The sequence below is a fragment of the Rhinoderma darwinii genome, unplaced genomic scaffold (genome assembly GCF_050947455.1).
Source record: "Rhinoderma darwinii isolate aRhiDar2 unplaced genomic scaffold, aRhiDar2.hap1 Scaffold_447, whole genome shotgun sequence".
In the NCBI taxonomy this organism is placed as follows: Eukaryota; Metazoa; Chordata; class Amphibia; order Anura; family Rhinodermatidae; genus Rhinoderma; species Rhinoderma darwinii.
The window spans coordinates 44,137-66,438 of record NW_027463914.1 but is presented as its reverse complement, the minus strand read 5'-3'; the positions used below and the strand labels follow the sequence as shown (position 1 = coordinate 66,438).

The 22,302-nt window shown below is 41.4% G+C and overlaps 2 non-coding genes and 2 pseudogenes across 2 annotated transcripts; all 4 read left to right on the top strand.

The window, feature by feature from the left end:
- Positions 1–384: 384 nt before the first annotated feature.
- On the top strand, positions 385–495 carry LOC142716130 (U2 spliceosomal RNA; annotated as a pseudogene).
- A 6,924-nt stretch (positions 496–7,419) lies between these two features.
- On the top strand, positions 7,420–7,611 carry LOC142716093 (U2 spliceosomal RNA). Its single transcript, XR_012871384.1, has one exon. It is a non-coding gene; the product is annotated as a U2 spliceosomal RNA (small nuclear RNA).
- Positions 7,612–13,827: 6,216 nt separating this feature from the next.
- Positions 13,828–14,040, top strand: LOC142716108 (U2 spliceosomal RNA; annotated as a pseudogene).
- A 7,417-nt stretch (positions 14,041–21,457) lies between these two features.
- Positions 21,458–21,642, top strand: LOC142716116 (U2 spliceosomal RNA). The gene has a single exon (XR_012871396.1). It is a non-coding gene; the product is annotated as a U2 spliceosomal RNA (small nuclear RNA).
- Positions 21,643–22,302: the final 660 nt, after the last annotated feature.

Below are 22,302 nucleotides of genomic sequence, written 5' to 3'. Positions count from 1 at the left end.
CAGGCAGTGTTGGTCAGTGCTGCTCAGCAGGCAGCACTGGACTGGACTGGATTACAGCTGATACAAGGTGTGAAGGAACAAGGGGTGGCTGTGGGCATGCACTTGCTGCCGCTGCCAGTGTTTATCTGCATGGCAGCAGGGCATTTGGGCGTTGGCAGGAAGGCGTTTTTATGTAGATTCCTCCTCTTTCAGCACTGCATTGTGGTGCAAGCAAAAGAAGCAAATCCTGTCTGGCTTCCTCTCCGGCCTTTATTCACCTCCCGTGTAGCTGTGAGTGTGTGAGCCTGCAGGGCCCCATGGAATTGCCTAGAAGTAGGCTGAATCGCTGCAAGGGCTGAACAGCAGTATCGGGCAGGCTCGGGCAACGCGCGGCCCGTTCGGGTTATCGCTTCTCGGCCTTTTGGCTAAGATCAAGTGTAGTACTTTAGGGTATTGCCTTGTTTCTTGGTCAGGAGGTGCCCTGGTACCCTTTTCCTTGGCCTGGGGGGATCGTTTCTCTTAGGAGAGACTTCACCCCTCTGCTGCTATTGGGGAGGAGGATTAGTCCAGGGCAACGGGGAGCGATCACTTGCCTGGCATCTAGGTGCTGAAGGTACTATCTTTGGATTTCTTTGGATATCGTTGGCTTTTGTTGCGGCAGGATGGAGGAAGTCCCTGACTACATGCGTACTCGGAATGCTGTTCGTTTTACGATGGAGGAATCTGGAGGACAAAGCAGAGACTTGGAATTCCTAACGAAGGTACTCTTGCTTGATCTTTTCCAGTTGGAGAGACAATGGATATTGTCTGTAATGGACTATCCAAGAAGAGGATGTTTCGATGTCACTTTTTGTACAGAGGACATTTATCTGGATTTTCTGGACACTTTAAAGAAGAAGAAGCAGGATCCAAGACTGGTTGGTGTGATTGTAACACCGCACTTTGCTCCTAGCAAAAAGTTGGTCATTGTTAAAATGTTTTCCCCCTATGTGTGTAAAGACGATATTATATGCTTTCTCACTAAGTTCTGTGAGGAGGTGGTGGAGAAGGGTAAGGTCTTTAATCCCTTTGGATTCTGGACAGGTAAATGGAAATTCCTGTGTAAATTTAAGGCAGTTGGAGAGGCTGGAAACTTATTGCTTCCTCCAGCACGCTTTAAAATTGGCAGTGCAAGTGGGAATCTCTACTTTTTTGGAATGGGGATTTTTTGCCACAATTGTAAAGAGTATGGGCATGAGAAGGAGAATTGTGGAAAAATAATTTGTACCAAATGTTTTAAGGAAGGTCATAAGTATAATGATTGTGAGAAGGGCAAAGTGTGTAACATGTGTAGAGAAGAAGGGCATGTGTTTAAAAATTGTCCAAAAAAAAGTAAAAGTGAAGCAAAGGAGGAGAGTAAGAAGACCGTTAAAAGAAAGGAAGAGAAAGTTACCCCACAAAAAGAGGATAAACCACAGAAAAAGGGAGGAGCGGGGAAAAGTGTTGAGGTTAAAAAAAGTGATGAAACAAAAAGGAGGAAAATTGTGGAACAAAATGTAGTTTCAGATGAAGATAGAGCAGAAAGAGATAAACTAGTGAAAGACGTGGAGGGATTAAGAGATAAAATTAATTTTGAGAAGGTTCGGAGGCGGGTACGAACCTGTTTAAGAGGGAATATACCAGATTTTCTGGAGAGATATAAAGTACCAACCTGGTTGGCATGTATTGTAAATTTGGAATGGGACGGTCAAGATCTTCGAGAACATCTTGTGGATATGCTTGGTGTAATCGCTGTAAGAAACGGTTTGTTTTATTAATTTTACTTTAAAAAAAAAAAAAAAAAGAGAGAGAAATAAAAATTATATTTGGTTTTTTCATAATGATGATCAAGTCTTTAAATTTGAAGTTTAAAATTTAACTCGAGACGGATCTGAGTGGAAACCTTATTTCTGCATCTGGTTTTGTTGGGAGGTGTCCGGGGTACCCTGCTCCTTGGCCTTGGGGGATCGTCTCTTTTCACAGAGAGACTTCACCCCCTTGCTGCTATTTGGGGAGTGGGCTTAGCCCCCGGACAACGAGTTGCGATCGCGCCTTACCCAAGAGGTCAACCGGCCTTGAGGCGTTTTTCTAAGAGCGTTCCGAGGGCGTTTATCGGGCTTCGTAGGTGTCTGGGGTACCCTAATCCTTGGCCTTGGGGGAGGGTTCCACTTAATTGTGGAATCTGAGCCCTTGCTGCTATAAGGGACAGGCTTAGCCCCCAGGCACTGAAAATGCCATTTACATTTGGATTTGCATCCGGGGACACCCGGTTGCGCCAGTCCGTCCGCATCGAGGTGGAAGAAGGCCATCGCCAGCGGAAGAACCTTCGCTTCATTGTGGAGGTGATTCTGCTGGACTTCCTGGGGCTCAAGCGGGCGGACATCCTGTGTCTCAACGACCAGGAAAGCCGCGGTCGGTACACCGTATCCTTTACGGCCGCGGCATGTTGCGACAACATGCACAAAAGATTGTCTGATGCGGACCAGAGTGAGGAGCGGCTAAATGGACTGAACTTTTTATTCCTCTACGGGGAGGAAGAAGTCCCGCTCGTGATGTGCATGTTCAGTCCATTTGTCTCAGAGTGTGACATTGAAACCTTCCTCAGTCGTTACTGCAGGGAGGTCCGCTTCTCACATAAAATCTTGAACACCCAGAGCTTCTGGAATGGCAAAAGAAAATATTGGGTGAAGTTCCGCCAGGATCCCAATGGCATTGGAGGCTTACATCACCCACCCCAGAACTTTGCCATTGGGAAGAATCGAGGATTCCTATTTTACCCCCAGATGCCAATAGCCTGCCGGAACTGCTTGAGATATGGCCACACCAGAGAACATTGTGACCGGCCCCATGTGGTGCAGTGTAACAGGTGTGGCCAGGTTGGACACGTAGCGGCAAAATGCAGTTCCGAGGTGTTGTGCAATCTGTGCGGCATGACTGGGCATGCTTTTAAAGATTGCCCCCGCAGAGCGAAATCTGGGCCACCCAGACCAGGGCCAGAGCGGCAGTTTGCAACATGTGCAGACGCCGCTGGTAATGCCCCAAAACGAGCATTGACGACTGAGGGGTCCAGGCCAAAGTCCTTCACAGCTCCATCGGGGGGCCCACCGATGTCAGCCTCGAGGGACGGCCATAGGGATTCCACCGGGTCCAGGCAGAGCAGGAGGAATTCTGACTCTGCTGGACATAAGTTGACCGGCACCTCTGCAAACAGGTCCTCTGCTCCGCCTGCAGTGGACCCTGTTGAGGCAGTGGTTAGCGACAGGCGTCGTGGCTCCGTAGGTTCTGCAGTAGGACCTGACGCCTGTCCCAAGAGTGTGGGCATGGAGCGGAGACACTCTGTGTCAGACGAGGGCTCCATTAAGAAAACCCTAAAATATGCTGGATTGGAGCCTCGTTTTGACCATTTCCGGTCAACGGGGGGGTCGGAGCAAAGTTCCTCCACTGCGGTTGTGGAGGGGCTTGCGATGAAGGCTCCCCGTAAGCAGGCAAAGGTTGCCAAGAGTGATGGGACCTCACAGGCCCCTGTGCAGCTGCCCAGGAAGGACATCAGCGATATCTTCAGCCAGGGGCCAGAGATGGGTGAGAGCGACTTCGAGGAGATGGATAGGAGCCATTCTGCAAAGAGACAGCGAGAGGAAGAGGAGTCCGGAGTTCGGAGGAAAGCTGCCTATCGGAGTTCGGATGAGAGCAGTGTGGGGGTTGGAGCCGCCCACGTATCTGGCTCTGACCCTACCAACATCCAAGATTTATTGACCCCTCAAAAAGGGGGTCCAGACTCGCAGCTGATCTCCGAGTACGACTCTTCTGGTTCGGACCCTGACCTCAACTAAGACTATGTTGGTTCCTATCAAAGTCGCCTCACTAAATGTGAGGTCCCTAAAGAGCCCTGTCCGCAGGACTGCTTTATTTTCATTTTTAGAGACTGTGGACTTTGACCTTTGCCTGCTTCAAGAATGTGGAATCCCTAATGACTTGGAATATCAAGATTTAAAGATGGACTGGAAACTAGGCCCCTCAGTCTGGTCTGGTGGAAATGACTGTCGCTCTGCGGGGGTTGGATTGCTCTGCCGAGGTCGTTTTATCTCCATCCAAACAGTGACTGAAATCATGCCCGGCAGAGCTATTTTAATACATTTGCTTTTTAATGGAATTTTAATTCGTGTTTTAAACGTTTATGCCCCTCCTACCAAACAGGAGAGGGCAGAACTATTAGAGATTTTACCATTGTTTTGTGTTGGGTCTACCCCCCTGCTGGTGGGTGGTGATTTTAACTGTGTGCGAGATGGAGAACACCGGCAGGGTGGGGATTTTAATCGAAAAATTGACCGTACTTCTTACCTGCTCAAGAATTTTATTGGTGATTTTAAATTGAAAGATTGCTGGAGGGAACTCTTGCCTGCGGACCCAGGCCCCACCTGGTCCAATGGAAGAGTGAGCTCCAGAATTGATTTTATTTTCACTTCTAATAGTTTTATTCCCAAAAAATGTTTGCTTTTAACAAATATTTTATCTGATCACAAGCTCCTTTCAGTGCACCTGGAGCTAGAGGGAGAGCAAAAAGCTTGTAGGGGTCCCTGGAGACTAAACACCACACTCCTGGAGGACCCCATCATTAAAGAGGAGTTTGTGCGGACCTACCAGTGTTGGCAGTCCCATAGAGCGCCCAGTCAGCCTATGCTACACTGGTGGGAGGGCATTAAACCCAAAATCAGAGCTTTTTTTATTCGAGCAGGTAAGAAGAAAGCAAAAGAGAAAAAACAATGGTTTTATGTTCTTAATAAACGTTTACATGTACTTTTTAAATTGAAGGAGATTGGTATGGATGTTGATGATGATATCTTAAATCTTAAAGCTGAAATAAAACATGCCATAGAAGAGAAAGGGAAACAAATAATTTTTAATTCACATGTAAAGCACCTCGAGGATGGCGAGAAGTGTTCCCGGTTCTTCTTCAAAAAGGTAATGGATAAACGAGATGTCATTTTAAACCTTGAAGGAGAAACCACTATGGTCGGCATTTTAAATTCTGCTTTTAATTTCTACCAATCTCTTTTTAACAAGAAAAATATTGATCCTTCCTTTTTAGAACATGTTCTTAATTCCCTTGATGCCAAGCTAGATATTTTAGACCAGGAAGTTTTATCCCGTAATATTACCTTGGAGGAACTTTTATTTGCTTTTAAAAGTTTTTCTAATGGGAAAGCTCCTGGGGAAGATGGTCTGCCCATCGAATTTTATCATGCTTTTTGGGAAATTTTAAAGAATGACATGTTTTTATTGTATAAGGAAGTTTTTATTACTGAAGAGCTGCCCCCTTCCTGGAGGAGGGGGATTGTGTCCTTAATTTTTAAAAAAGGTGAGAGGGACCAGTTAAAAAACTGGCGCCCTATTACTCTTTTAAACGTTGATTGTAAAATTTTAGCTAAACTAATAACAATCCGTTTTAAACCTTTTATTCATAAATTAATCCATCCAAACCAGGTATGTGGGGTACCTGGGAGGTCAATTACTGAGTCCCTGAATATTTTACGTGACATCATTTGGTATTTTAAAGAAAGGGGTCAAAGCCTTGCTATTTTATCCTTAGATTTCGAGAAGGCTTTTGACCGGGTCTCCCATGAATATCTTTTTATGGTTCTTAAAAAGATGGCTGTTCCTGAAATTATTTTAACACGTATTAAGCTTTTATATCGATCCTGTTTTAGCCAAATTTCTATCAACGGATTTTTAACTAAAGGTGTTCCTCTTTTATCAGGGGTGAAACAGGGGTGCCCGTTGTCTCCGCTCCTTTTTATTTGTGCCATAGAACCTCTGTTCACCCTAATAAGAGATGATAAAGTCATCAGAGGCGTGCCCATACCTGGAGGAAGGGGGAACCAGATAAAAATCCTAGGCTATATGGATGACGCCACCGTCCTATGCCCAGACGCCGCTTCTATGAGACGGGCATTGAGGAACACCGGCTTTTTTTGTGAAGCCTCTAGTTTTAAATTAAACGTTGATAAGTGTGACTGTTTTTATACTGGTGTATGGGATTCCTCTGTGACACCAGGAGTTAACATGCAGCAGGATCAGATAAAAATTTTAGGAATTGTTTTTAATCAAGAAAACGATGGGAGACCCAATTGGGATTCAGTAATTGCCAAAATGGAAAAAAAGGTTTTAATGTGGAATTTGAGAAATCTCACCATGGAGGGAAAAGTTTTAATAATTAAATCTGTTTTATTACCCATAATGCTTTATGTAGCTATGGTTTTCCCTCCAACAATTTTATATATTAAAAAAGTGACCAGGATCTGTTTTATGTTTTTATGGGGTTCCAAAATGGAAAAACTAAAACGTGATTTTATGTACAGATGTAAGGACAATGGCGGGAGAGATGTTCCTAACCTTTTTAACTTCTTTTACATTAAATACTTTTGCTTCTGTTTTAAAATGTATAATTCTGATGGTATTTTTAGCTACTTTTTAAAGTACGCTACGGGCATGATTTTTAAACGATGGTTTCGTGTCCCTTTGAATTCTCCTGTGCTTCTGTGTCCCCCAAAACAATATGCGGTGCTCGAAAAAACTGTCAGGCTCCTAGGTCTCCAAGAATTGGAGCCTGACATATTGGGGGACCAGAAAAAAGTGTCACTCTCCTGTAGGCGGCAGGAGGATACACTGGCAGTTTCAAATTTCTCACAGGCAAGGTCCAAGGTGGTGTGGCGGAACGTTTTCGGGAAATTTATGGCAAATGTGCACAAGGACCTTGCCTGGGCAATCGTTCACCAGTGCCTCCCTACTCGTGAATTCCAGCATAGGCGAGGACTGGTGGCGAGAGCCAAGTGCCCGAGAGACAGGTGTGGTGACGACGAGACGGTAATGCACCTGTTTTGGAACTGCCCATATGCACAGGAGGTTTGGAGGAAGGTAGGCCCATTGCTGAAATGGGCCTGCGGTCTTAAAGATCTTAAATTTGAATACGTGTTTTATGGTCTTTTTAACTGCCCAAGTTTTAAACAGCAAATGGTCTGTTGGATCATTTTAAACTGTTTTAAGAATGCCATCTGGAAGGTTAGGAACATTCTGCTTTTTAAACATGATTTTATTGACGTTAAAAATTGTGTGAAATATGCCCTAAGTGAAATGTATATTTATTATCTTAGGGACAAAAAGCAGCTAGGGGTAAAAGAAGCAACATCCATGTGGTGTTTGCAAATGTGGAATACCATAACATTGTAAATAAAAATGGTTTTATTCTTTTATGTCTTTTAAGCCCTGTATAAATTTTATCCTGCTATTGTTCTGTACTTTTATTATAACATCTGTATTACTGGTCTTATTATTATTACTTTTGTATTCATTTAAATGTATGAATATTCATGTATTATGCTGTTGATTTTATCTTGTGGTTTCAATTTTAAAAAAAGTCTGTAAAATATATTATTTTTGCCAATAAAAAACTTTGTTGAAACCTTATCTGTTCTTATCAGTTTAATATCTGATACGTCCCCTATCTGGGGACCATATATTAAATGGATTTTTAGAACAGGGAGATGGAAATAGAGCTTGCTCTGTCCACTCCACGCATTGACCTGGTATTGCAGTATTTCCAGGACCGGTGCACCCTTTCCTTATGTGTTGACTAAAATCAGATTCCAAAAGTGTTTTTTGTGTTTGCCATTGTTTCTGTCTTTCTGAAGGGATCTCCCCTTTTAATCCCATTATTTCAACACCTGTTGGACAATGCATGAGTGATAATGAGCTAATTGATTAAATGCAATTAATGAATACATTGCCACCTCTTGTTTTGTGTCGTCTGTGTGTCTGTGTTTCCGGCATTTCACATTGGAACAGCTCATTCACCTTCCTTGTCTTCTCTCCGCCCTCCCTTTTAGGTAAGTTAAAGAGCTGCACCTGAGCCAGCCACTGATTGATGCAGCACCACAGTCAAATAGTGGAGTGGAGTAGGGGAACAGCAAACAGCCATTAAAGCCGCCCGCCCGCCACAATGTACCTACCTGTGTACACTAGATGGATGTGATGGAATGTACTGTCGTCCCTACATTTCAAGAAGGAGTAAGAATTGCAGTTGCAACAAAGCCTTGCTTGCCTACAAAGAGAGCAGCAATTTGGATTTGTTACTATGTTACCTAGAAGAATAACAAACTGTGCAAGGATGGAGGTTGTAGGAGCAAGGAGAAGTTGTCTGTAAAGTTGGTGGATGCTTATTTTCCATTTTGCAGTCCCTTGTCTCCCTCTTGTGGCCTCCTGGAGGCAACTAGCTGTGCAAAAAAAGACAGCCTGGCGGCCGGCTGTTGCAGTGTTGCCCTCTCAGGCAACACTGAGTGACTGACTGAGCCGCACCGTCTTATATAAAGTTCAGACAGAACTTTGCACGTGTCATAGTGGAGCCCTGAGGAGCCAGAGCCAGCTTTCTGACATCATAATGGGGCCTCAGAGATAAAAGCCTGGGCCCAGGCAGTGTTGGTCAGTGCTGCTCAGCAGGCAGCACTGGACTGGACTGGATTACAGCTGATACAAGGTGTGATGGAACAAGGGGTGGCTGTGGGCATGCACTTGCTGCCGCTGCCAGTGTTTATCTGCATGGCAGCAGGGCATTTGGGCGTTGCCAGGAAGGCGTTTTTATGTAGATTCCTCCTCTTTCAGCACTGCATTGTGGTGCAAGCAAGAGAAGCAAATCCTGTCTGGCTTCCTCTCCGGCCTTTATTCACCTCCCGTGTAGCTGTGAGTGTGTGAGCCTGCAGGGCCCCATGGAATTGCCTAGAAGTAGGCTGAATCGCTGCAAGGGCTGAACAGCAGTATCGGGCAGGCTCGGGCAACGCGCGGCCCGTTCGGGTTATCGCTTCTCGGCCTTTTGGCTTCGATCTGTAGTGGGTTGAAGTCAGAGGGCAAGGTGCACTGGTGGAAACCTACCTGCTCGGCCTTTTCGGTTTTCGGACCGAACTGCTGCTATTGAGGGGTGGCTGAAAGCTGGTGTGCCTTTTTCTTTGGAGGATCTGGAACCTATTCGTGGAGGGATTCTTTCGCTGGACGTGTGGATTTCGTGTTTTCCATTGGAATCAGGAGGCGATCGAGCTCTTTTCAAGGGCTTTTTTTCGTGCTGTGGAGGAAGAAGAAATTCGTTGGAATATGGCTTATGGAAGGAGAACACCAGGAGAATGGCGAGGATTTCAGGATAATCGGCCTGACTTCTTTGATGATAAGTATGGTTTAAAGGATACTATTCGGTTCTTCGTGTCCCCAGAAGTCCGACAGGAAAAAAATCTAAGGTACCTTTATGACAAAATACTAATACCGGTTATGGAATTGGAGAAGAAGAACTTCTTTTGTATACAAACCTTCTTCTCTAGGGGAATTTATGATGTGACTTTGGAAACAAATGCATTATGCGAAAAGGCATACACCCTTTATGAAGCTAATAAGGGGCGAGATGTTTTTAAGGGGATAAAAATTGCCCCATTGTTTCAATTTCAGGCAAAATTGTTAACCATACAAATGTATAGTCCATTTATAACGGACCAAGAGGTGGAATCATACCTCTGGAATTTTTGTGAAAAACTCTCCCTAAAGCAACATGGGATGACGGATTTCGGAGTGTGGAATGGAAAGCGAGTATATTATGCTACGTTTAAAAAAGATCCACAGGAAGAAGGAGGAGTCTGTAGGCCCCCGCCTGTGGTGTTTATAAATCGTAGTAGAGGATATTTATTTTTTTCAGGGATGCCTCCCTATTGCAGAAGTTGCAAGAAATACGGCCACAGTGATGATAACTGTAAACGCTGTATGGACTGCCCGATGAGTATTCATCAAGAGGCAGATTGTCCAAAACGTATGGAAGAAATACCTGAACCACAGCAAGTTGAAGAGGTAATGGAGGAGGTTCAGGAGGAGGTTCAGGAGGAGGAAAGAGAGTGTACGGAGAAAGAGAGGAAGGAGAAGGAGAGAAAGGAGAAGAGACGAGAGGGAAAAGAAAAGAGGCAAGAGAAAAAAGAAATTAGGAAGGAAAAAGAGGAAAAGAAAAAAGTAAAAGAAAAAGTGGAAAAAATACCTGAAGTAGTGGTAACCCAGGGATCTGAAGCTGGGGGATCTGGACAAACAGAAGGTATCACTGTAGTGAGGGAAACCCCTTCAGATAGTCCTGTGGAAGAGGAGGGCCTTACTGAAGAGGTAATGGAAACGACATTAGGTAATTTGAAAAGATGTTTAGATGATGAAGCAGAGGCGAAACGTGGAAATATTAGTGGTGAAAAAAGAAGAGTGATAGAAATTTTGGAAGTCGTGTCACCCTTAAGCTCTGTTAGTTCGGAGGCTTTGAGGATAAACGAGTATCCTTCTACCACTGATGAGGGCGGGGGAGATAGCCCTGGAATTATCATTAAAAGATGATCAGTATAGCTTCCCTGAATGTTCAGGTGTTAAAAAATTCAAAAAAGAGAGTTGCTTTATATGACTTTTTTAATAATGAAGCTTATGATTTCATTTTTTTACAAGAATGTAATATAGAGAAAAGTATGTGTTATGAGTTCTATAAAAAATATTGGAAAGGAAAAGCCTTTTTTTCAGGAGGTAATGAGCAAAAGAGCGATGGAGTAGGTTTTTTATGTAGTAAGGAGTGGAAAGTGGAGAAAATTCAAGAGATTTATCCGGGAAGGATAATTATGATAGAAGTGAAGAAGACTAATAAAAAAATCAAATGTTTCTGTGTGTATGGATACACAGAGAAGAGTAAGAGAATCCAGCTCTTTGAAATTCTGCAGTTGTTCCTTACAGGTTCAGACCCTATTATAATTGGAGGAGACTTTAACTGCCATCTGGAAAATAAGAAAGATGGTTCAGTATCATGCCTAAAAGGAATTCTCTCATCAAGTAATTTAATAGATATGTGGGAAATATGTGGCAAGAAGAAAGAAGATGAATTTACATGGAGTAGGAAAAACTCTAGGTCTAGAATAGACTATTTTTTTGTATCAGAGCATTTTAAAGGGTCATCTTTTAAAACTGATTTTAACTGTTTTTCCGATCATAGATTGATCAAATGTACGTTAGAATGTGAGAGAATGGAAAGCAAAAAATCTTCACATTGGAAATTGAATACAAAACTATTAGAAGATGAGAACGTAAAATCGGAATTTGGTTCATTCTATAAAAAGTTGCAGTGTAGGAAAAGCAGTTTTAAGGATGTTTTTGAATGGTGGGAGTTCGTAAAATCTCAGATCAAAACATTTTTTATTCGTATTAGTAAAAGAAAGGCGAGAGAGAGAGTGGAATTATATGAATCTCTAAATACGAAACTCCAGTGTTTTTATGTCTTGAAAAAGAGTGGTGTAATGATGGATGATGAGATTGAAGGCATTAAAAGCCAAATTAATAGAAGTTTGTATGAAAAAGGAAGGGAAATCATATTTAATTCGAGAGTAAAAATTCTGGAATGTGATGAAAAATGCTCAAAGTTTTTCTTTAAAAAAATCATCAATAAGAGAGATTATATTGACAAATTGGAGGGAGAGGTGGTTTTGGAAGGTAAATTGAAAAAGGCACATGAGTTTTATGATAACTTATTTTCTGAAAAAAAGAGTGATGGTTCTTTAAGGGACCACTTTATCAGTCAACTAGATAAAAATTTTAATAAAGAAGAAATAGGTCTTTTATCTGAAGATTTTACTGAAAATGAAATTTATAATACAGTTAATAGCTTTTCAAATGGGAAAACACCTGGTTTGGATGGTTTACCGATAGAGTTCTATAGGGTCTTTTGGAAGTTGGTGGGTGTGGATTTTTGTGATATCATTTTTAGGGTACTATCCTCTTTTAAAATGCCAATATCATGGTCTGAAGGGTTAATTGTTTTACTTTTTAAGAAAGGGGATAAAGAAATGATAAAGAATTGGAGGCCTATAACGTTACTAAACATGGATTATAAAATTTATGCAAAATTATTTGCTAATCGTTTGAAAAAAGTAATTTCATCGGTAATTGAGGAGGATCAGACATGTGCTGGGCCAGGGAGAAAAATTACAGATTCATTACTCTTGATCAGAGATGTATTATGGGATTTTAAAGATCGTGATCAGGATTTGGCATTGATCTCATTAGATTTCGAAAAAGCATATGATAGAATTTCCCATTTGTTTTTATTTCAGGTTTTAAAAAAGCTTGGTTGTCCTGATATGTTTATTAAGTGTATTAAGAGTTTATATTCTAGTTGTTTCAGTAAAATTTCAGTGAATGGCTTTTTATCGGAAAAGGTTAAAATGAATTGTGGAGTGAAGCAAGGGTGTCCTTTGTCGCCAATACTCTTTATTTGTGCCGTGGAACCACTTTTATGTGCAATAAGAAGGGATAAAGTTATTGATGGTGTTTTTATACCAGGCAATAAAAATGAGCGAGTTAAAATTGTGGCATATATGGATGACATTACGGTTTTAGTTAGAAGTTTGAGAGGGTTTAATAGGGTATTACGAGTAGTTGAATGGTTTAATGGTGCATCTGGTTTTAAAATAAACTGGGAAAAATCAGGGGTTTTATTGATAGGGAATCTGAAGTTGGAAAGGGAATGTAAATTATTAAGTGTAGTAGATATGAAAATTCTAGGTATTCATTTCTCACAAAACTGTGGAAGTATAAAAAATTGGGAATCTCTCTTGGAAAGGGTTAAAAAGAAGGTGGATTTTTGGAAACTAAGGTGTCTATCAATGGAAGGGAAAATCTTAGTGATTAAACAAGTTCTATTGCCTCTGATTTTATATGTATCTGCTGTTTTTATGCCCTCAAACATTATGATGAAAAGAATTATTAAGGTATGTTTTAATTTCTTTTGGGGTTCAAAAATGGAGAGAGTAAGGAGAATAGAGTTATATAAATCGAAAGGAAATGGTGGTAAGGGTTTCCCTGATCTTAGACAATTTTTATTTTGTAAGTATTTATCACAGTGTATTAGTATCCTATGTGGACCTGAATCAAAGTTGAGAGCCTTTGTAATATATGATTTTGTTTTTTTTATAAGGAAGTATAAATGGATCAATATAGATCTAAAGAGACCATATAGGTGGTTGCCTCCAGAGAACTATTTAATCTTAGAGAAAATTATAAGAGAGTTCAATTTGGCAGAAGAAGGAAAAGAGGTTCTTATTAATCATAAAAAAATATTAAAAGTCTTAGAGGGTAGAACCATTTGCAGCCCGATTGAACGGTTTACTCCCCAGGTAGTTAAAAACATTTGGAAATGTGTTAACCATCTTTGTTTGTCTAATGATCACAAAGATCTATTATGGTGTATGATAAAGGATTGTTTACCAACAAAGGATTTCCAATATAAAAGACGACTGAATCGGAATAGCCAATGTCCTAGAAGTGGTTGTATTGATGATGAAACCACAATGCATGTTTTCTGGAATTGTGATTTTGCACAAAAAGTGTGGAAAAAGATAAGTAAGTTGGTGAGCATGGTGAGTAAAGTTAACTATTTTAATCTTAACTTGATATTTTATGGAATTGGAATCGGGGAAAATGAGTTTCAAATAGTTTGGCTGATCTTAGCATCAGTTAAAATGGCGCTATGGAGGTCCAGGAATATTTTACTATTTAAAAGGGATGCTTTAACTGTTGATGATTGCATACGTCTAAGCCTAAATTATTTATTTATCTATTTTTGGAAAGAAAAGAAAGAACTAGGAATAGAGAAAGCAGAAGAAAAATGGAAGCAAAAGAAATGGAATTTTGTAATGGGAGTGTAGAATAGATAGGGGGAAATAATGTATAAATATACTTACCTTTTACGATGATGATGTGAGTCTTGAGATCTGTGAAGAGAAAAAGATGGTGATTTTAAATTTTGAGACTTGTGATCTGAGTAAAAAAAAAAAAAAAAAAAAAAAAAAAAAAAAATCTGTTCTTATCAGTTTAATATCTGATACGTCCCCTATCTGGGGACCATATATTAAATGGATTTTTAGAACAGGGAGATGGAAATAGAGCTTGCTCTGTCCACTCCACGCATTGACCTGGTATTGCAGTATTTCCAGGACCGGTGCACCCTTTCCTTATGTGTTGACTAAAATCAGATTCCAAAAGTGTTTTTTGTGTTTGCCATTGTTTCTGTCTTTCTGAAGGGATCTCCCCTTTTAATCCCATTATTTCAACACCTGTTGGACAATGCATGAGTGATAATGAGCTAATTGATTAAATGCAATTAATGAATACATTGCCACCTCTTGTTTTGTGTCGTCTGTGTGTCTGTGTTTCCGGCATTTCACATTGGAACAGCTCATTCACCTTCCTTGTCTTCTCTCCGCCCTCCCTTTTAGGTAAGTTAAAGAGCTGCACCTGAGCCAGCCACTGATTGATGCAGCACCACAGTCAAATAGTGGAGTGGAGTAGGGGAACAGCAAACAGCCATTAAAGCCGCCCGCCCGCCCGCCCGCCACAATGGACCTACCTGTGTACACTAGATGGATGTGATGGAATGTACTGTCGTCCCTACATTTCAAGAAGGAGTAAGAATTGCAGTTGCAACAAAGCCTTGCTTGCCTACAAAGAGAGCAGCAATTTGGATTTGTTACTATGTTACCTAGAAGAATAACAAACTGTGCAAGGATGGAGGTTGTAGGAGCAAGGAGAAGTTGTCTGTAAAGTTGGTGGATGCTTATTTTCCATTTTGCAGTCCCTTGTCTCCCTCTTGTGGCCTCCTGGAGGCAACTAGCTGTGCAAAAAAAGACAGCCTGGCGGCCGGCTGTTGCAGTGTTGCCCTCTCAGGCAACACTGAGTGACTGACTGAGCCGCACCGTCTTATATAAAGTTCAGACGGAACTTTGCACGTGTCATAGTGGAGCCCTGAGGAGCCAGAGCCAGCTTTCTGATATCATAATGGGGCCTCAGAGATAAAAGCCTGGGCCCAGGCAGTGTTGGTCAGTGCTGCTCAGCAGGCAGCACTGGACTGGACTGGATTACAGCTGATACAAGGTGTGAAGGAACAAGGGGTGGCTGTGGGCATGCACTTGCTGCCGCTGCCAGTGTTTATCTGCATGGCAGCAGGGCATTTGGGCGTTGCCAGGAAGGCGTTTTTATGTAGATTCCTCCTCTTTCAGCACTGCATTGTGGTGCAAGCAAAAGAAGCAAATCCTGTCTGGCTTCCTCTCCGGCCTCTATTCACCTCCCGTGTAGCTGTGAGTGTGTGAGCCTGCAGGGCGCCATGGAATTGCCTAGAAGTAGGCTGAATCGCTGCAAGGGCTGAACAGCAGTATCGGGCAGGCTCGGGCAACGCGCGGCCCGTTCGGGTTATCGCTTCTCGGCCTTTTGGCTCAGATCAGAGTTTATTGCTCTGGTCTGGGTCGGGGGTGCGAGTGTTCCTGTGGTAGCAGGAGACCTTTTGAGTGGTGATCCTCCTATGGTCCTGGACCGATAGGCTGAAAAGATGGCAGGTATGGAATTTTCCTTAGGTATCCAGAAGACAGTCCGGCTGAAGGTGGAGATCTCTGACAGCGTGAAGAACAGCATCTCATATGTTGGACACGAGATTGTGGAGAAGATGGCTGGTATTTCCCTGGAAAATGATGTTTTTTGTATTCAAGAATCAAAAAAACAAGGTATCTATGACATTTCCTTTTATGTGGATGGGACCTGCCTGCTATTCTATGAATGTCTGAAGACCAATGCATCTAACCAGGTACTGAGGAATGTCACATTTGTTCCACTGTTTGAACTAGAAGAAAAAACTGTTTTTATCCATGTGTTTAACCCTTTCACGGATGTTAATATCCTAAAGAACTTTCTTGGACAGTACTGTTTAAGTGTGAAAGGAGGGGTAAGGCAGAAAAGTATCCTTAACATCTTTAATGGAACATACAAATTCTGGGTGAAATTAAGACCTGATGAAAGCTGTATTGGGGGAGTGAGACACCCACCTGCCAATTTTTCTGTGGCTGGAAACAGAGGCTATCTGTATTATCAAGGACAGCCATCCTTTTGCAGGAACTGCTTTAAATTTGGCCATTTAAAGGAGGATTGCCCAGGGGTTAAACTATGCAGGAACTGTAAAAATCCGGGACATGAGGCTGGGGCGTGTCCACAGCCTAGAGCCTGTGATTTATGTGGATTGACTGGACATATGTACAGAGACTGTCCTGAAGTGGTAAAGAGGAGGGAAGAAAGGAAGAAGCAGGAGGAGGCTAGGAAGCAAAGGAATCAAATGGATCTTGATAGGAAGAGGGAGGAAGGAGCAAGATTCTTGAGGATGTCTGAGGAGGCTGAAAAAAGACAAAATGAAGCTGTGCAAGACCAGCAGCAGGTGGAGATGGGGGAGGGGTTGATTAGCCCAGCTGTGGAATCTCCCATGAGCATTTTGATTGATGAGTCAGCAAGAATAGACTGGTCTCTCTCCGAGGAAGATGAACCTCCTGGGGGGAAGTGACTGTCACAGGTGCAGAATGTTTTCGTTCCCCCAGGAAAACGGCAAAAAAGCCACGTTTTGAGAAGGTGGAAGAAGAGGCGATTTCGTTGGAGAACCCATTCGAATGTTTATTTGAGGCCCATATGGATACGGGCTCTGGCGGAGAAGGTTCTTCCAAAGTACTCCAGAGGAAAATCTTAAAATAATGGCGTTGCTAAATTTTCTTCCTTTGGGTTGTTTTAGATTATGTCTTTGAAGTTTTTGTCATCCAATGTGCGTATGTTTAGGAGTAGAGCCAGAAGAGCTCTTATACTAGATATATTAGCAAATCAAAATGTTGATGTCATTTGTGCTCAAGAGTGTGGATTGGATTTTGTGGTAGGGCAGGAGGAGTGGGTGCACGGGCCTGCAATATGGTCAGTGTCAAACAAAAATAGAAATGATGGTGTGGGGATTTTATTCAAAAACAAAAAAATAGAAATTTGTAGTCATACTGTTATTGAGGAGGGAAGGTGTGTGATGGTGGTGGTGAGATTTAATAGAGTGAATGTTCGTATAATTAATATATATGCTCCAGTTAATAAGAATGAAAGAGTGGAATTGTTTGAAAAAGTTAAAATGTTTTTGCCTGGGAAGGATCCGGTTGTGTGGATAGGGGACTTTAATTGTGAGATTGATGGAAAAAATGTGGATGTGTCTGGTAATGTGGTTAAAAATATATTGTTTGATTTTCAGTTGAAGGATGTGATAAAATTATGTGGGGTAGACCCCCAAGATACATATTTTTCAGACAGGGGTATTTATAGTTCGAGACTAGATATGTGTTTTGTGTCGAAAGGTATTATGGGTAAAAATTATATGCAAATGAGTGTAATATATTCGGATCATGAGTGTGTGATGTGTGAACTGGTTTTGGATGTGGAATGTATAAGTGGGAGGGGTTTATGGAAATTAAATGTTAATTTGTTAGAAGATGAGGAGGTGTATGGGAAATATGTTAATTTGTATGGGAGTTGGTGTAGAAGGAAGAATGAGTTTGTAGATGTGTTGGAGTGGTGGGATTGGGTGAAGGAAAAGACAAAAGTATATTTTAAGAAAGTTGGTTATAGAAGAGCAGCTGGTAGAAGGAGAAAGTATGAGTGCTTGTATAAAAGATTGGGGTTTTTGAGAAGTTTGAAGAAGAATGGTTGGGAGGTGGATGAGAAGATTGAGGAAGTTAAGAAGAATATGAAAGAATGGATGGTGAAAAAGGGTAAGGAAATTATGTATCAAGCAAGATTGGATAAGTTAGAAAAGAATGAGAAATGTTCGAGATATTTTTTTAAAAAAGTGATTGGGAGAAAAGAGGATTTGGTATGTGTGTATGATAAGGATGGGAAGGTGGTAAAAGGGAAAGTGGTGTTAGGAGTGGTTGAAGAGTTTTACAGAGAATTGTATGCAGTAAAGGAGTGTGATAGAGATTTGGAGTCGGAGGTGGTGGCTGTGATTGAGAAGCAGGTGGACAGAATGGAGTATGATAGGCTGATGAGAGGAGTTGGGGAGGAAGAGGTTAAATCAGCTATTGAAAACATGTCAGTGAATAGAACACCGGGAGAGGATGGGTTGCCAGTGGAGTTTTATAAGCGAATGTGGGATGTGATTAAGTTAGATATGATTGAGATATATGTTTTTATGCGGGAAAAGTGTAGATTGGCGGAGAGTATGAAGAGTGGAGTGGTTGTGCTGATTTATAAGAAAGGGGATGAGAAGGATGTAAGGAATTGGAGACCTATAACTTTGTTGAATGTGGATTACAAGATTTTTGCTAAAATGATTGCCAATAGAATGAGAGATGTGATCGATCAGGTGATTGGGGAGGATCAAGTGTGTGGAATTCCTGGGAGAAGGATTGGGGAGAATCTTTGTTTATTGAGAGATGTGTTGTGGGATGCAAGGGAGAGAAAGCAAGAGCTTAGTGTGTTATCTATTGATTTTGAAAAAGCGTTTGATAGGTTGTCGCATGATTTTTTGTTTAGAGTGTTGGTGAGGATGGGGTTTCCTGGAGAGTTTGTGAATATGGTGAGGATGTTGTATAAAGGTGTGGGCAGTAAGGTTTTGATAAACGGATGGGTGAGTGAAGAAGTGAAGGTGTGTTCGGGTGTAAGACAGGGATGCCCTTTGTCCCCTATAGTCTTTGTGTGTGCTTTAGAACCATTATTAGAGATGATTAGGAAGGATAAGTGTATGAGAGGAGTGCAGATTCCAGGGAGTGGTGGGAAAGAGCTGAAAGTGTTGGCGTATATGGACGATGTGTGTGTGCTGTGTGATTCTTTTGCAGTTTTGAGGAGGGCGAAATTATTGGTGTCTTTGTTTTGTGGTGCGTCAGCTTTTAGGGTAAATTGGAAGAAAAGTGAGTATAAGAGGTTTGGAAGTTCAGGTATGAATGAGGACTTGGGTGTGAAAAGAGTGGACGGAGCGATTCAAATTTTGGGGGTTAAAATGGATGAAAAATTGGATGGAAGTGAGAGTTGGGTAGATGTGGAGAAAAGAGTGAGTAGGAAGTTGAGATTTTGGAGTTTGAGAGAGTTGACGTTTGAAGGAAAGATAATGGTGATAAAAAGTGTGATTTTGCCGATTTTTCTGTATCTTGCTGTGGTGTTTCCTCCAGGGTATATGGTTGTAAGGAAATTGAATAGAATTGTGTTTGTGTTTTTTTGGGGAACGACAATGGAGAGAGTGAAAAGAGAGACTGTGCTGAAGGACTGGGTGAATGGGGGTATGAATTTTCCTAATATTGAAGTGTATTTAGGGGTGAATGTGATGTTTGCAGTGAAGAGGATGCTGGGAGGTGATTGGAAATTTGCATGCATGGTGAGATTTTTGGGTGGGAAGGTGTTAGGGAAAATAGGATGGATGAAAAGAGATTTAAGGAAGCCGTATGCGTTTGTGAGTCCTAAATGGTATGAATTTATTGAGAATTTTATGAGGAAATTTGGATTGACAGCGGTGAAGAAAGAATGTTTGAAAGATAAGAAGAGTGTGTTTAAGTGTATAAAAGATATGGAAGTCCAATGTAATATAAATATGGTGAGAGGTCAGTGTGTTGGTAAGGTGTGGAAGGGGTTGAGGACAGATGGTATTACAAATAGACAGAGAGAGATTGTATGGCAGAGTTTGCATGGTGGGTTGTCAGTTAGAGAGTTTCAGAAAAATCGTGGAGTTGTGAGGAGTGATTTGTGTCCGAGAGAGAATTGTGGTGGGAGTGAAAGTATAGTGCATCTGTTTTGGAATTGTGGGGTGGCACAGGGAGTTTGGAGGGGTATGGGTCCGTTACTTAAGGAGTTGGTTGGGATTAATAGGTTATGTATGGAAATAGTTTTGTTTGGGCTTGCGAGTGTAAGTCAGAAAAATCAAAGGGTATTATTTGTCATGTTAGCAATTATAAAAGAGGTTTTGTGGGATGTTAGGAACCTGTATGTGTTTAGAAAGAAAGATGTAACTGTAGAAGGATGTTTGAGAATGGTATTGGATAGGATGTATACAGTGTATTTGGTAGATAAGGAAAGGTTGGGGGAGGTGGATGCAGAAGGGATTTGGAAGGTTTTGAAGTGGAGGTATATGGTGAGAGTGTAGTGGAGGGGTGGAATTTTTTTGATATGATTTCTGTATTTGCTTTTTGTTATATGAAAATTTAAGAAAAAAAAATCTAAATGGAAAAGCCTGATGATGATTGGATGGAACCGTTCAGAATGTCTAGGATACTGATAGTAAGTATCGACAGGATATGAACGAGTGCTTTTAAACAAAATTAATCCAAATCGTTGGCTTTTGTTGCGGCAGGATGGAGGAAGTCCCTGACTACATGCGTACTCGGAATGCTGTTCGTTTTACGATGGAGGAATCTGGAGGACAAAGCAGAGACTTGGAATTCCTAACGAAGGTACTCTTGCTTGATCTTTTCCAGTTGGAGAGACAATGGATATTGTCTGTAATGGACTATCCAAGAAGAGGATGTTTCGATGTCACTTTTTGTACAGAGGACATTTATCTGGATTTTCTGGACACTTTAAAGAAGAAGAAACAGGATCCAAGACTGGTTGGTGTGATTGTAACACCACACTTTGCTCCTAGCAAAAAGTTGGTGATTGTTAAAATGTTTTCACCCTATGTGTGTAAAGACGATATAATATGCTTTCTCACTAAGTTCTGTGAGGAGGTGGTGGAGAAGGGTAAGGTCTTTAATCCGTTTGGATTCTGGACAGGTAAATGGAAATTCCTGTGTAAGTTTAAGGCAGTTGGAGAGGCTGGAAACTTATTGCTTCCTCCAGCACGCTTTAAAATTGGCAGTGCAAGTGGGAATCTGTATTTCTTTGGAATGGGGATTTTTTGCCACAATTGTAAAGAGTATGGGCATGAGAAGGAGAATTGTGGAAAAATAATTTGTACAAAATGTTTTAAGGAAGGTCATAAGTATAATGATTGTGAGAAGGGCAAAGTGTGTAACATGTGTAGAGAAGAAGGGCATGTGTTTAAAAATTGTCCAAAAAAAAGTAAAAGTGAAGCAAAGGAGGAGAGTAAGAAGACAGTTAAAAGAAAGGAAGTGATAGTTAACAGAAAGGAAGAGAAAGTTACCCCACAAAAAGAGGATAAGCCACAGAAAAAGGGAGGAGCGGGGAAAAGTGTTGAGGTTAAAAAAAGTGATGAAACAAAAAGGAGAAAAATTGTGGAACAAAATGTAGTTTCAGATGAAGATAGAGCAGAAAGAGACAAACTAGTAAAAGACGTGGAGGGATTAAGAGATAAAATTAATTTTGAGAAGGTTCGGAGGCGGGTACGAACCTGTTTAAGAGGGAATATACCAGATTTTCTGGAGAGATATAAAGTGCCAACCTGGTTGGCATGTATTGTAAATTTGGAATGGGACGGTCAAGATCTTCGAGAACATCTTGTGGATATGCTTGGTGTAATCGCTGTAAGAAACGGTTTGTTTTATTAATTTTACTTTAAAAAAAAAAAAAAAGAGAGAGAAATAAAAATTATATTTGGTTTTTTCATAATGATGATCAAGTCTTTAAATTTGAAGTTTAAAATTTAACTCGAGACGGATCTGAGTGGAAACCTTATCTGTTCTTATCAGTTTAATATCTGATACGTCCCCTATCTGGGGACCATATATTAAATGGATTTTTAGAACACGGAGATGGAAATAGAGCTTGCTCTGTCCACTCCACGCATTGACCTGGTATTGCAGTATTTCCAGGACCGGTGCACCCTTTCCTTATGTGTTGACTAAAATCAGATTCCAAAAGTGTTTTTTGTGTTTGCCATTGTTTCTGTCTTTCTGAAGGGATCTCCCCTTTTAATCCCATTATTTCAACACCTGTTGGACAATGCATGAGTGATAATGAGCTAATTGATTAAATGCAATTAATGAATACATTGCCACCTCTTGTTTTGTGTCGTCTGTGTGTCTGTGTTTCCGGCATTTCACATTGGAACAGCTCATTCACCTTCCTTGTCTTCTCTCCGCCCTCCCTTTTAGGTAAGTTAAAGAGCTGCACCTGAGCCAGCCACTGATTGATGCAGCACCACAGTCAAATAGTGGAGTGGAGTAGGGGAACAGCAAACAGCCATTAAAGCCGCCCGCCCGCCCGCCCGCCACAATGGACCTACCTGTGTACACTAGATGGATGTGATGGAATGTACTGTCGTCCCTACATTTCAAGAAGGAGTAAGAATTGCAGTTGCAACAAAGCCTTGCTTGCCTACAAAGAGAGCAGCAATTTGGATTTGTTACTATGTTACCTAGAAGAATAACAAACTGTGCAAGGATGGAGGTTGTAGGAGCAAGGAGAAGTTGTCTGTAAAGTTGGTGGATGCTTATTTTCCATTTTGCAGTCCCTTGTCTCCCTCTTGTGGCCTCCTGGAGGCAACTA